The sequence below is a fragment of the Lithobates pipiens genome, unplaced genomic scaffold, assembly GCF_037356315.1.
Source record: "Lithobates pipiens isolate NorthernLeopardFrog02 unplaced genomic scaffold, aLitPip1_a1.2 Scaffold_18, whole genome shotgun sequence".
NCBI lineage: Eukaryota > Metazoa > Chordata > Amphibia > Anura > Ranidae > Lithobates > Lithobates pipiens.
This window is the reverse complement of record NW_027507758.1, coordinates 347,905,990-347,921,087: the sequence shown is the minus strand read 5'-3', so window position 1 is coordinate 347,921,087 and position 15,098 is coordinate 347,905,990. Positions and strand designations below refer to the sequence as shown.

General features: G+C 45.0%; 1 protein-coding gene across 16 annotated transcripts in view; it reads left to right on the top strand.

Moving 5' to 3' along the window:
- DLG1 (discs large MAGUK scaffold protein 1) overlaps positions 1-15,098 on the top strand; it is a 530,809-nt gene that overhangs the window by 116,737 nt on the left and 398,974 nt on the right. The gene's annotated exons all lie outside the window — the stretch shown is intronic.

Below are 15,098 nucleotides of genomic sequence, written 5' to 3'. Positions count from 1 at the left end.
TTAAGAATGTTACTAGTGATTTCCTCACGTAATTTTTGGCTTAAAAGGACCTACTACAGTTAAACCGAAGCATCCCTCTCCTTCACTGATTTATTGAGGTTGTGAGTACCCATCTGGCAACAGATGAGCTCACTAGCTCAAGATAAACTTTTAGCTCCCTCTGGGCTTGGTAGTTCATCTATTCAGGCCTTTGTGACCTTTTGTTTGATGGTTGTCCCCTTTCGGACTCCCTGCCTTCTGATCATTCAGCAAGCTCATTGAACATGCCAGCTGCATCCCTTCTTTTCTGGACAGCAACTTTCTGCCACAATGTCAGACATGGGCAGAATGTCAGCCCTTACTGAGACCATAGCAAGGATCACAGCCATGCCTCTTTTGACCTTCCATACTGAATCAGTCTTTTACTTTGCCCTTAAACCAGATACTGTACAAGAGGTGTCATTTGAGGTGGGTATTTCTCCTAAGCTAAAGGAGGCTTTTGGTACACTTCTTAAAACTTCTTAAAGCAGGTCACTCTTGTTTACTGTTAGAGTAGCCAGAGTCTGCTCACCCACATATAATCTAGTATGGGTTCTCTTAAATTCCTAAAACCAGGCAAGACCACCTTGGTTCACTTGCTAGTGGAACCTGTCCTGTATGGTGAATGTGCTTACCTGGAGAAGATTTTCATTTTCTATTAGGTTTTATCCAACAGTTTCCTATTGGGAAACTGGGGTGTTGATAACCACATTCCCATCCGTCTCCCACGGTTGTCTTGACTGTCTATCAAAACCATTGCTGTCTGGACAAAAGTTATGGTATGCATTCCCAGCTCCATTCTTACGGATCCCTTTGCCCAATGGGTCAGGTCTTTTGCCCGCAGCCTCTAGCTGCTGTGTGAATGACTTGGTTGTTGCAGTTTGCCAAATTTCCAGAATGAGCATTCTTTCTGTACACTTGATTCCAGAAATTCTCAGATCTGGTCTTGGTCCAGAGTGTTATTTTTCAGGTGCTACAAACTTGTTTCATGGATCTGCTTGTTGCTGTCCAACAGCTCTTGGATTAAGGGGTCATTACTCCTGTACAAACAGGAGAATGCTTTCTAGACATCGACTATAACCCCCCCCCCCCCCCCCCCCCCACAAAAAAAATGGATGTAAGGGTCTGTCCCTTTCTGGATCTGACTCTCGGCTTGTTTTTTTCGGTTCAAATTTTCTGTTGCATGGTAAATGGCAGGTAATTCATTGCCTCCTTACAGGAAGTTTTCTGTCCTCCCAGGGATGCTTACTTGCACTTTCCCATGTTTCTGCCTGATCAACGCGATCTAATTTTTGCTGTGGGTGATGAGCATTAACTATTTATTGAGCTTACATTTTTAGCCTGTGCATGGTCACCTAGGTTTTCACCAAGGTGCTTGCCCTGGTTTTGGCTCTGCTCCTTAGTCTAGGTACACCAAAACACAAATACCCTATCCCCTGATAAAGGACCAGTCCTCCCTGTCCCCAGCAGCCAACCTCCAAGAGCTTTAATTGGATCCTCAACCTGATGAAGTCATCGTTGCCTCCATCTCTCAGTACCCGAGGCTGACGCTGAACCATCTCCCTGTCAGAATCTTTCTACCGCAGAAAAAAACTGCTCTATGATGTCATCAAGACCTTGATTTTTGCATGCTTGAGGATTTTGCAGCATAATTTCTCTTTTGTTCATTGACACACACAGCCTTCTTTATTCAGAACCATAGGGTTATATTCCCCCCTACAGGAGTAGGCAAACAAAGACTTGGCTCCGCCCATGGGTAGTCCTAGGTGATATACAACCCCCCTCTGCTACAGGCCTTCAGTCCCCTCTATCCCTGCACCTTCTTTTCCTTGCCCTGGAGGTCCCTTGGAACCCCATCTTCCCACTCCTTCATCCATATGAGGTAGTGTGCCTGTGGTGGGTACTGGGGGATGGGGGTTGAATACTGGTGTGCACCGCCTAGATGCCGTTCTTACCGTGGGGGCAGGGGAAGAGGCACTGGCTCTGGTGCCTGGATGCTCTCGCTGTCATCCTAGGAGGCTACAGGGTTCTCCTGCATCTGTGGTAGACTCGTGTAGCACAGCCAGCGGCCATTTTGCCATAACCGGCGTCCTTTTCCCTAGTGCCTGATGACTTCCTATGGCTGGCGGCCATGTTTGTGTAGCTTGGCGGCCATGATATGTTGGATTTTTGGTTCAGGCAACGGCGACCATTAATGTGTAGCCCAGGACGCTGTTGTGTTTTTTTTTTTTTTGCAGACGAAAGCCCCTCTTTTTAACCCAAGACTGACTTTGTGCTATAACTTGGACGCTACGTGCATGCAGGTCGACATCCGAGACAGCAAGTGCTATGCTAGTGGGGTGGCGAGTCTGAGGGATCCCTCCTCTCTCAGCTGCAGGCTGTGGGGTGTCTTGGTGCTTCGGTATCGCTACCGATGTGGGGGATGTCCCATTGTAGTAGTCACTGTTGATGTGGGTCTCTCCTTTTTCCCTCTTATGGAGTCTCAGGAGCATGGTTTCCCCATCTGAACCCCTGTCAGAGGCTGCAGGTCCCTCTGGGTCCCAGTCATCCGTTGACACACTGACGGCGGCCCTGGAGTCCTTTGTGATGTGGGTGGAGGTGGCTCCTGGGCAGTGAACTAGCATGAAGCGTCCCCTGCTTTCCCCTGCTTTACCTGTCTCAGATCCTGATTTGGCTGCTGTGGACGGGGTCCACCCTGCTGGGTCTGTGGCTACGCTCCTAGATCTCTTGGAACAGTGAGAATGATTCCTTGGCCCCAGTGGCTGCGCACGAGAATGCTCTGGTGGATGCCCCGATTGCTTCTGTGTGGGAAACTTGAAAGATGGAGGGTGCGGCTGCGGGGGGTTGCCGGTCCCTTTTGGCACTCACAAGCCACCTCATGCGGCAAAAGTGTTCCCTTATCCCTCTTTTGACAAGTTTGTCCATAAAGATTGGGAGCGTCCAAAATGCCCTTTTTGTGATCCCAAAGTGTTTTGCTGTGCGTTATCCCTTTGAGGAAAGTCTGCTCAAAAATTGGCAACTACACCTGTGGTGGATTCTCCCAATTTCCTGGTTAAACAAAACCACTATGATTCCTGTTGAGGACTCTGTGGCCTTTAAAGACCTGGCTGACGGTAAGGCAGGGTCTCTGAGCCGCATATTCTCTATTGCAGGTTTGGCACTTTAACGATTTTGGCTAATGCTCTGGTGTTGCAAACGCTAACGGAGTGGGCGAAGCTGTTGCGCCGTGACCTGGAAGGGGACCAGTTTCCAACTGCCTTCACGGTATTGGCGGACCAACTGGTCCAGGGGCTGCAGTTTGTGTGCGATGCCTCTTTGAATGCAGCTCCCTTGCTTTCTAAGCTGTCTGTCTCAGCGGTAGTGCTTTGACGGGTATTGTGGCTGAAGTGTTGGACTGCCGACCAGGCTTCAAAGAAGGCCCTACCGGATCTGCCTTTTCAAGGCGATTGTTTATTCGGAGCCACTCTGGATGATATCATTAAAAATGTCACAGGGGCGAAGAGTACTTTTCTTCCACAGTCCAAGACAGGGAAGGAGCCAAGTCACAAGCGTGGCCCTTCTTGGCACACAGTTTTTTTCGTCCCTCAGGGTCCACTGACAAAGGCTCGAGGTCTTTCAAGCCCCCCTCGGGAAGTTCTAAGCAGCCCTGGTCGGGCAAACCGAGAGCGGGTTTCTCCAGATCCACAGATAAGGCTTCTTCAGCATGAAGAGGACATCTTTGCTGGTTTCCGGGCCCGTGGACCTCTCTGATAAATGACAAGTGGGTCCCCAAAGTGATTCTGTCTGGTTACAAGATCGAGTTCCAGACTTGTCCCCCAAGCAGATTTTTTTCTGTCCAATCTGCATCTGTCTCCAGAATCGGGCCTGTCGCTCCAGGGGGTGATTGTCTCTGTTCTGGTGTCAGAATGTTTCCAGGGTTTTTATTCAAAGTTATTTATGATCCCCAAACGAGGGTACAGTACATCCGATTCTGGACCTCAAGGCCCTGAACCGCTATGTGCAGGTGCAGAAGTTCAGAATGGAGTCCATTCACTCCATGGTGGCATCTCTTCATCAGAGGGACTTTCTTGCCTCCATTGACATCAAGGATGCCTACTTGCACATTCTGATTTGTGCACAGCATCAGCGGATCCTCCGCTTTGCTGTGGGAGAGGAGCATTATCAGTTTGCGGCGTTACTCTTTGGTCTTGCCTCCACTCCTACTAATGTATATCGTGACTTAGTCTCTGTAGGACTTTTTTGGGCATGCTACCATGCTTGCCCAGGGTTGTATGTGACCACAGTTGCCCTGCCTAGTCTGATGGCCCAACCTATAAGGTAGCTAGTCTACTGCTATGGCCAGGAGCAGGAGAATTTATTTTGGGTTGTTCTCTGGTAGGTTATGGTCGTAGCAAGAAATGCGCAGCTAAATTAAAAAATATAGTATTTGGGACCAGTTTTCCTTTTTGATGATAAAAAAAATTAAAAATAAACGAGTCCAGAGATATGTTACCATTTACCATGAAAAAAATGATTCTGCTGAAACTGCCCTACTAAAACTCACCAACAGCCTATTAACTGCTAAAACCAATGGCCAGTACGCCATACTCATACTCTTGGACCTCTCTGCTGCCTTCAACACAGTTGACCACCTGCTCCTCAGCAAACGCCACTACCTTGGCCTCCGTGATTCTGCTTCATCCTGGTTCTCCTCCCTATCTCAGCGCACTTGTGTTGCAACTCCATCTCCTCCGCTCCTCTTTTTATTGGGGTACCCCAAGGCTCTGTCCTTGGGCCCCTCCTGTTCTCGCAATAACTCTTTCCTGGGCCAGTTGATCACCTCCCTTGGCTTCCAATACCACCCTTATGCCATCAGAACCCAGATCCATTTCTCTACTCCTCAACTCACCCCCTCGATTTCCTCACAGATCACAAACTTACTGAACGGTGTGGATGTCTCGCCACTTTCTTGAACTCAATCTTTGTAAAACTGAGCTTGTTATATTTCCGACTTACTGCTCCGCTCCCCATGACTTTACCCATTAAGATCATCAGCACAACCATTGGTCCCTGCACACATGCCAGGGTGCTGGGTGTAATCCTTGACTCTGACTTCTCCTTCAGCCCCCACATCCAGTCACTTGCTAAATCTTAACAAATGTAGCATCTCCAGAATTTGACCCTTCCTGACTAAGGACACCACAAATCAACTTATTCGCTCCTTGGTTATTTCCCGCCTCGACTACTGCAACTCTCTCCTTAATGGCCTACCCTTACACAGGCTATCCCCCTTCAGTCTATTATAAATGCTGCTGCTATTCTCGTACACTACACTAACCGATCCATGACTACTGCCCCTCTGCCAATCCCTTCGCTGGCTTCCACTACCCCACTGTATAAAATTCAAAATACTAACCACAACATACAAGGCCATCCACAACCTCTCCCCCAGCTACATCATCAACCTCATCTGTGGATATTGCCCAAATCATCCCCTCTGTTCTTCCCAGGACCTCCTGCTCTCTAGCTCCCTTGTTAACTCTTCCCACACTTGCCTACAGGACTTCACTAGAGCCACTAGACCCATCCTCTGGAACTCCCTGCCTGGGTATCTCCAATCAGCCCCTACCCTGTGCACCTTTTAGGAGATCCCTGACTGAAAACTCATTTATTCAGGGAAGACTATCCCACGCCCACCTAAGAACTGTACCCGAGCCACTCCCATCAAATCACCCCCCCGCAGCTATTACCTTTGGTACCACCCCCCCCCTTTTAGAATGTAAGCTCCATGAGTGAGCAGGGCCCGCCTGTACTTTCTGTATTGTAATTGTGCTGTCCCCTTTACGTTGTAAAGCACTGCACAAACTGTTGGCGTTATATAAATTGTGTGTAGTAATAATCCACCTGGATGTACAGTTTTACTAACAGATGTCAGTGTTAAATTGTGTTCAGGCATTACCATTTGTTTTAAATGCTGTCACTAAGGGGTTATTACTGCTTTAACCACTTAAGGACCGCCGCATGTCAATGTACGTCAGCAGAATGGCATGTACAGGCACAAGCACGTACATGTACGTGCTTGCCTTCTAGCAGGTGGGGGGTCCGATTGGACCCCCTCCCGCTGGATGCGGCGGTCCGTTTCGCTTCAGGAGCGATCCGGGATGAGGGGATGGCCGTTGGTTTCTGGCCATCCCCTCTCGATCGCTCCTGGCGAATGAGAAGCTTCCCCTGTTGTGTATTGTAAACACAGGCAGGGAGGAAGTGATTTCATTCTCATCGGGGCTGTCTTTTTGACCGGACTGCGAGGAGAACACAGAAAGTAAGTGCACCAAACACTACACTGACATGTAGGTACACATAGGCACACAAATCCCCCCCCCCCCCCCCCGAGTGAAATCAAAAATTTGCACCCCTAGAAATCCTGAAGGCAGTAATTGGTTTTCGGGGTGCCGTACGCGGCTAGACTCCCAAAAAGTCCCACACATGTGGTATCCCCGTACGCGGGAGAAGCAGCAGAATATATTTTGGGGTGCAATTCCACATATATAACTATGGCATGTGTGAGCAATATATCATTTAGTGACAACTTTTTGTAAACTTTTTTTTTTTTGTGTCATTATTCAATAACTTGGGACAAAAAAAAAAAATTCAATGGGCTCAACATGCCCCTCAGCAATTTCCTTGGGGTGTCTACTTTCCAAAATTGGGTCATTTGGGGGGGGGGGGGGTATTTTTACTGCCCTGCAATTTTAGCACCTCAAGAATTGAGATGGGCAGTAAAATCCAGAAAATGTACCCTAGTTTGTAGACGCTATAACTTTTGCGCAAACCAATAAATATACGCTTATTGACATTTTATTTACTAAAGACATGTGGCTGAATACATTTTGGCCTAAATGTATGACTAAAATTTAGTTCATTCGATTTTTCTTATAACAAAAATTAGAAAATATAATTTTTTTTTTTTTTTTTTTTAAACAATTTTCAGTCTCTTTCCTTTTTATATCGTAAAAAATAAATATTGCAGAGGCAATCAAATACCATCAAAAGAGAGCTCTATTTGTGGGAAGAAAAGGACGCAAATTTCGTTTGGGTACAACATTGCATGACCGCGCAATTACCAGTTAAAGCAGTGCAGTGCGAAATTGTAAAAAGACCTCTGGTCCTTAGGCTGACAATTCGTCTGGGGGCTGAATTGGTTAAGTTTACGCAATAGACCAAAAGGTAGCATATGATATGAGGGCAATTTGTTAGTTTGTGTCTAAAAATCATTGACTAGAAACATCCTTTTATTTACCAGTGGTTTTATTTTTTGTCGCTTTTTTTTTTTCCCCATCAGTTTTATATATGTGCTCGTTGGTTGTACCTCATAGGAATTCATTAATATTTGCCAGTTAAGATACTGATAAAAGTGCTAGTTTCTACATCAGTTAATATATTCTATTGCTGATTTCATCTTCTGAGTTTCTTGTGGTAAGCTAGTTGCCCCTCCTTTGGAGTAGCTTGGAGCCTCTGAATGTCCCTGCTGCTTCAGTTGCTTCTTTTTATGAGCGTGTTTGTGGAAATGCTAAAACAGCAGCAAGTGCAGCAATAAGCAGTATCATAGTTTCTTTCCTCATTTGGCAGCTGCTTGAGTTCTCATTTTTTTGAGAAACAGGAGAGAACTGTTTTTTAGATTTATTTTTTTATTTTTATTTTTTTAATTTAAATGTCTGAGTCAGTTAAACACTTGCAAAGACCTTGTCCTGGAACCCTGCTAACAGATAGGTTAAGATGTCCTGGCTCCGAAAAGATATCTTCCAGTATCAAAAACCTGGATTGCTTCTCTCCAATGCTTTGCCACTGCAAGGTGGCATGTAATAGCAGCACCATCTCTTTAATTTTTGGATGTAAGGTAAGTATACGGTTATATTTTTGATAAGCTAGTGATGTGATGCAAAAAGTTTTTTTCATTTAACTCTTGTGTATTTTTATTTTTGGTCTGTTTTTTCTTGACAGATATTTGTCACCTTGTTTTCATGTGAAGACTTGAGTTTTTTTTTTTTTTTTATTCACTTACACAATTTGATGCTGAGAGTATTTATTGTAACTGTTTGGTTTCTTATGTTCTTGCCTTAAAATTTTTCTTTAAACTGTTTGATATATGCCTAAATCAGTGCTTATTTTCAATGGATGTGTGTTTATTATTCATATCTGTATGGCAAAGGCTGATCTGTGTTTTTTTTTTTTTTTTTTTTTGTCTCCCTCTGGGATGTGTTGCTGTGTGTTTGTTTGTTTTTTTTTTTTTATGTGGTTTCTGCTTGCTTTCCATGCATAGCAGAATGATCGTAGTATAAGTTTGTGTCTTGCTTTATTTCCTTATTTGCACTGCCATTGAAGTCTGTGGGACCAAAGATGCATATTGATGCACAAATACTTTTAGTATTCTCCTGATGTATGGCAGCACAGATGCTCTGGACAGGTTAAAAAAACATTTTGATTTTATTAGAGGTGCACCGAATGGATATTTTGGTGCTAAAGCCGAAAATTTAGGAAGCACTTGGTCAAAAACCAAAAATGGCAGTTAAAAAAAAAAAAAAAACTATATATTTTTATACATAATTGTATTATATTCGACTTTTTAATTAATATTATGAGTTTTGCCCATAGAAATGCATTGATAACACAGCAAGAAGGCATCGATGACTAACTCGTGTTGCATTTCTGATGTGATTTTTGAGTCACACGATCCATGAAAAATGCCATAAATGCAGCAAAATTGTGTGTTTTTTATTTTTTTTCCTGCACCTTTATCAGCACCTTTGCCGATATGTTTTGTCCACCGAAATTTCGGCGCATCTCTAGATTTTATTGCTGTATTTTTCTCCCTGTTTTGGAGGATTTCACCACTCTATCTTTAGCCACCACTTTGTCTTTTTAAGTTTGGTATAAAGTTATTTAGAGCACATATACATCCACTTGATGTGTTTCTGAGGTTGGTTCTGAGTGTTTCTGATAAGCTGTGGACAGGAAGCCTGTAAAAATCAATGATAGGCTGATAATGAATTGTCAGCCTAGGTTCACGCTGTAGCGATGCGGGAACCAGCTTGATTACATTGCTGGCTCCCACATCGCTTCTCTCCTGCAGGCAGTTCACATTGCCCTTTGCAAACTGCTGCGGGTGTCAATCCAATGTTAATGACTTATCCAGATCTGTTCACAGATAGTAGTATGAACTTGCATAGGAATCAGATTGCATGGTTGAGAACACACATGCAATCCAATTCGGGGGAAAAAAAGTCCCTGCACTCGTTTCCTGTGAATTCAATGTGAGTTCAGTCATACAACTGTATGGCTGAACTTGCATTGCACAGACATCGCATGTGATCTGTATTGCAGTGCGGGTGCAAATCACATGCAGTGTCTGTGTTTGCACAAGTGCGAACCCAGGCTGACTGTTCCTTGAGCGAATACATGTAGTTGGAGGCAGATGTTCACCCTGTTTGCGTCCAGTGCTGTTCATCTGTCCCTAACCTCAGAATGACTCCATGTGTGAATACATGTGGAAGCCTCTCAGCCGGTCATTGATTTGCAGAGGCTTCCTGTTTGCAACTGATCAAAACACCTGGCCATATCCTCCACAGCAATGCACTGATTTGGGTGGTGAATGGCCAAGATCTGCCTTGTGAATTTGCCCTTTGTGTTCAATTGGGAGAGGGTTAAACATTACTAGAGTGCATTAGTTTGTTGAGGCTAGCAGATATATGCCAAATATCCATAATTGGCCTCCTTTCGATACACATGTGAAAAACACTTTGGTTCAAATGTTGTGTTGTGGTAGCAATACGTAGTATTAACACTGGTCTAAAACTGGCCATCACTAATGCCTTTCTTTCATTCTACCTGTGTCTTCAACAAAAAAGCTTACATTCCTATATCCACAAACAGTCTAGATAGATACCCCTCTGCCGGGCTATTTAGATTTTACCTGCTCTTAGAATACCTGAACAGCGCCTGTAGCTGTTTGGCTGGCTCCTTCAACCAAAATAGATTAAGTACCGTCTATACTCGAGTATAGGCCGACCCGAATATAAGCCGAGGCCCCCAATTTACCCCCAAAAAAACTGGCAAATTTATTGACTCGTGTATAAGCCGAGGGTGAGACATGCCTGTCCATCCCTGTGTGTGTGTCCGTCCATCCCTGTGTGTCCGTCCATCCCTGTGTGTCCGTCCATCCCTGTGTGTCCGTCCATCCATCCCTGTGTGTGTGTGTGTGTGTCCATCCATCCATCCCTGTGTGTGTGTGTGTGTCCATCCATCCATCCATCCCTGTGTGTGTGTGTCTCCATCCATCCATCCATCCATCCATCCCTGTGTGTGTGTGTCTCCATCCATCCATCCATCCATCCATCCCTGTGTGTGTCTCCATCCATGTGTGTGTGTGTGTGTGTGTGTGTGTGTGTGTGTGTGTGTGTGTGTGTGTGTGTGTGTGTGTCCAGCCTACCTTTGTCCCGAGCCTCCGTCCCGTGCCTTGCCTCCTTGCCTCCGTCCCGTGCCGTGCCTTGCCTCCTTGCATCCGTCCCGTGTCGTGCCTTGCCTTGCCTTGCCTTGCCCCCGTCCCGTCCCGTCCCGTGCCGTGCCGTCCCGTGCCCTCTTCGTCGGCGGCCATTGTAAAGTTCAAAAGCTGCGCCGCCGCCTTCGCCTGTGATAGGCGGAACACTGAATTTCCCAGCAGCCTGTGTTCCGCCTATCACAGACGTCGTATCATCCTCGTCCGTAGTACGAGGATGATACGATGTCCGTGATAGGCGGAACACAGGCTGCTGGGAAATTCAGTGTTCCGCCTATCACAGGCGAAGGCGGAGCCGGAGGCGCGGCTTTTGAATAGAATGGCCGCTGTCTGTCTGCTCGACACGCTGATCGAGCGGGCAGACAGCGATGACTCGAGTATAAGCCGAGGGGGGCACTTTCAGCCTCAAAAAAGAGGCTGAAAATCTCGGCTTATACTCGAGTATATACGGTAATCAACTTTTGCCAAACTGGCAGGGCCACCCATTGTTAGAGTTGCGGTCAATTCAAAGGAATTAGACAAATACATAACGCAATAAGATTCTCCAGTACCAAGAACAAACATACTTTGTTAAAATGTAATTGAACACAGTCAGGGAGATTTATTGAGCAAATTCGAGTGTGTGGTGTTCAGCCATTTTGTGTGTAATAAAAAAGGAAGAAAAAAATTATACTAATTCTTTCTAATAAAGTTGGCACTTAAAACAAGTATGAGATGACCTCTTATGTAAACATTCATTTTGAACAGAAATGTAAATGAAACCCTTTTTGTTGGTACGGATTAATAACTTGCCATCTCTTGCCTCTTTCGATTGCAAGGGAACAGTCCTGTTCAAGCATCGGACCAAGTCAGCCTTTCAACAATGAAATATTTCAGCCTTCAAATATTAACATTTGAAAATCTGAATGGGTGCTGATCCTCTCCTTTTTGTTATAAGGAAATGCTGATGAAATGTTAACTGTATGCTGCATTTTTTTCCATTTTTTTTTTTCTTTTTTTTAGCAAAAAAATATCAAATGTTGCTTTGGGTTTGAGGCTTGATGGATGTCTTGCTGTGTTTTGGTGAGATATCTGACCATTTAAATTAATACATCAGATTATCTGCAGAGTATTTATTTTAAACCCACAATAAGTAAACAATTGCAGGTTTCCTTTGGTTGTAAGGCCTCATGCACACGGATGTTTTTACAGCCGCTTTTTTGAGCTTTTTTTGCAGCTTAAAAACGGCTGTCCATGTTAGTCTATGGCTTCATGCCCACCTAGACGTTTTTGAGCTGCAAATGGCATAGGCGTTTTTAAGCTGTAAAAAAAACCCAGGACCAGTGCGTTCCGTGGCGTGGAGCTAGAGCTGTAAAAACGCGAATCGCGGGAAAACGCACACAAACGCGCATAAACGTGCAACATATTTTCTTTGTTTTCTCAGTCCTATAGCCAAGAGATGTGTTTCTTAAAAAAAGCTACTTAACGCTAACGCTAAAAAACGCGCAAAAACGCCAATGCAAAACGCGGTAAAAATCACGTTTTTAACAACAATTTTTCCAGGCATCGGAGCTAGCTTTGCAGCCAGTTTTTTAAAACGTCCGTGTGCATGAGCACTTAGAGCTGTGGAACAACTTGGAACAGTTGCATGTTGTATTTTTTGTGGAAACTCCCACCAGGTGTCCATACTAAGCCAGGCTTACCATGGTAGCTGATGTATTTAAAGGATTTTTGTCCACCACATAGTAAAAACAACTGATTCACTTAGGATGGGTCCAGTATTTTGATAAGAAGCTCTTTTATGTGACCAAATAAGGTTTATAGTTAGTGCTTGGTTACAGATTGGACATTATCATGTGGTGGCATGAAAAAGTCTGCTTGAAATTGAACAAACTAGGTGGTGGAAAGCTTGAACAGTAAATGCTTGTATAGCCATTTTAGATAGAGCTTTATAACATAGATGCAGTGACTTGAAATTTATTCATACCCCTTGACATTTTCCTAATTTTTGTCATATTACAACAAAAAAAAGTGTGTTTTGGGTTTTTATGTGATAGACCAGGGTTCTTCAAACTATGGCCCTCTATTTGTTCAGGAACTATTTCCATCATTCCTAGTTGTGTCTGTGAATGTCAGTTTTACAATGCCTCATGGGATGTGTAGTTCTGCAACAGCTGGAGGGCCATAGTTTGAAGATCCCCGTGATAGACGAACATAAAGTGGCACCTATTTGTCAAGTGGGAGGAAATTGATAAATGGTTTTCCAAATTTTTTACAATTGAATGTCTGAAAAATGTGGCGTGCAATTTTGTATTCAGCCCCCCTTTTACTCTGATACTCCTAACCAAAATCTAATGGAATAAAATGCCTTCAGAAGTTGCCCAATTACACCTGTGTGTAATTTATTCTCAGTATAAATACGGCTATTCTGTGAACCCCCTCCCCCCCCAAAGGTTTGTTACAGAACCTTGGTGAACAACCACCCTTGTGAGGGCCAAGGAACACACCAGACAGGTCAGGGATAAAGTTGTGGAGAAGCTTAACTACTTCCAGACCACCCACTGCACATACACTGTGGCAGGGCAGCCTGGCTGCACAAAATGTACCTGTACGTTTGACAGCGACCTGCTGTGATTGGACACGGCAAGAGCCAATCAGCCATCCGCGATCATTCAGAGAGACAGTATGTCGTTCTGTCAGACAGTGAGAGAGATCTGTGTTCCTGATTAGCAGAAACACAAGATGTCTCTCTTCCTGCAGTCAGTCTACCCCCCCCCCCCCCCGCTCAGTAAGAAAGCATACCCAGGGGACACACTTAACCCTTTGATAGCCCCCTGATAATCCCTTCCCTGCCAGTGTCATTTTTTTTTTTTCTTCCTTTTTACATATTTCTTATTGGGTACGTTTTTAATAGCCGAAAGTAAAAAAATATTTTTTCTTTTTCAAAATTGTCACTTTGTTTATAGCCCAAAAATAAAAATTAAAGAGGTGATTAACTACCACCAAAAGAAAGCTCCATTCGTGGGTGAAAAAAAACCCCTCAATTTTGTTTTGGTACAATGTACCACGACAGCGCAATTGTTGGTTAAAGTAACACAGTGCCGTATTGCCAAAAATGGCCTGGTCATTAATGGGTAAAAATTTCCAGGGCTGAAGTGGTTAAAGCAGGGTTTGGTTATTTATTTATTTATTTTTTTTAAATATCCCGAGCTTTAAACATCTCATGGAGCACTGTTCAATCCATCATCCAAACATGAGAGTATGGCACAACTGCAAACCTACCAAGACATGGCCATCAACCAACACTGACAAACCGGGCAAGGAGAAAATTAGGCCCCTTTAACACTTGTGTGACTTCAAAGTCATGCTTTTGACAAGACAGTACCACTGTGGATCCGACTTTGCCCTGCGACTTGAAGTTCGACTTGGATCCCCAACAATACTAGACACTGTCTTGTATGAATCTTCTGGGTCCCCCCAAAATCCATACCAGACCCATATCTGAGCACACCACCTGGCAGGTCAGAAAAGGGGATGGGGACAAGCGAGCGCCGCCACCCCCCTATTGAACTTTACTAAGCCGCATGCTCTCAACATGGGGTGGTGGGTGCTTTGGGGCAGGTGGGTTTTGTGCCCCTCACCCCAAAGCACCTCGTCCCTATGTTGATGACGAGGGCCTTTTCCCGAAACAAACCCTGTCCGTTGGTTGGGGTTTGCGGATGGGTGCTTATTGGAATCTGGAAGCCCCCTTTAACAAGGGGGCTTCCAGATTCCGCCACCCACCCTATGCGAATGAGTATCGGGTACCCCTACCCATTCACTTAATGGCTTCGGGGTTTCTTTTGACTACTCCCCTTTTCAGCTCTTCTGCCTCTGCTGGTTCTTCTCTGGGTCTTCTCCGCTGATGTCTTCTAGCCCTCTTCGGTTCTTCTCGCTCTGTCCACTCTTCTGCCTCTGTCAGGTCTTTGCTATCTTCTCGCTCTTTTGCTGAGTCTTCTCTGCTGCCTTCTCCCTCTGTTCTTCTGAAGTTGCCTCAATGCTCTATCCGGGTCTAATGCTGGGTGCACGGTGTGCCACTACTTATATTGGCATGGTGTGGGGTCACCAGAGGCTTGGCCCTTATATCACTGCCCATCATGCCTCGGGTGGTGATGTCATAAGGGGCAAGCCCCTGATGACCCACGCTCCTTGCCAATATAAGTAGTGGTGCATCCAGCATTAGAGTGGGTGAGGGCAATGGAGAAGACCTGGCAGAGGCAGAAGACAGCGGGCAGAGGGAGAAGAACCAGAGAGGGCTATAAGACATCAGTGGAGAAAACCTGGAGAAGAACTGGCAGAAGACTGGGAGAGACGAACCGGAGAGGGCTCTTAGACTTCAGCGGAGAAGAACTGGCAGAGGCAGAAGACCTTGGTACAGGAGTCAGAAGATCCGGAGAGGGGAGAAGTCTGAAGAGAACCCGGAGCTGTCTAAAAAATTACTTTAAAAATGTGTACTGGGTTTTTATTTTTTTTAAGGTGAATGGGTAGGGGTATAATGCACCTGTTACTCATTCACATAGGGGGGGGCGGCAGG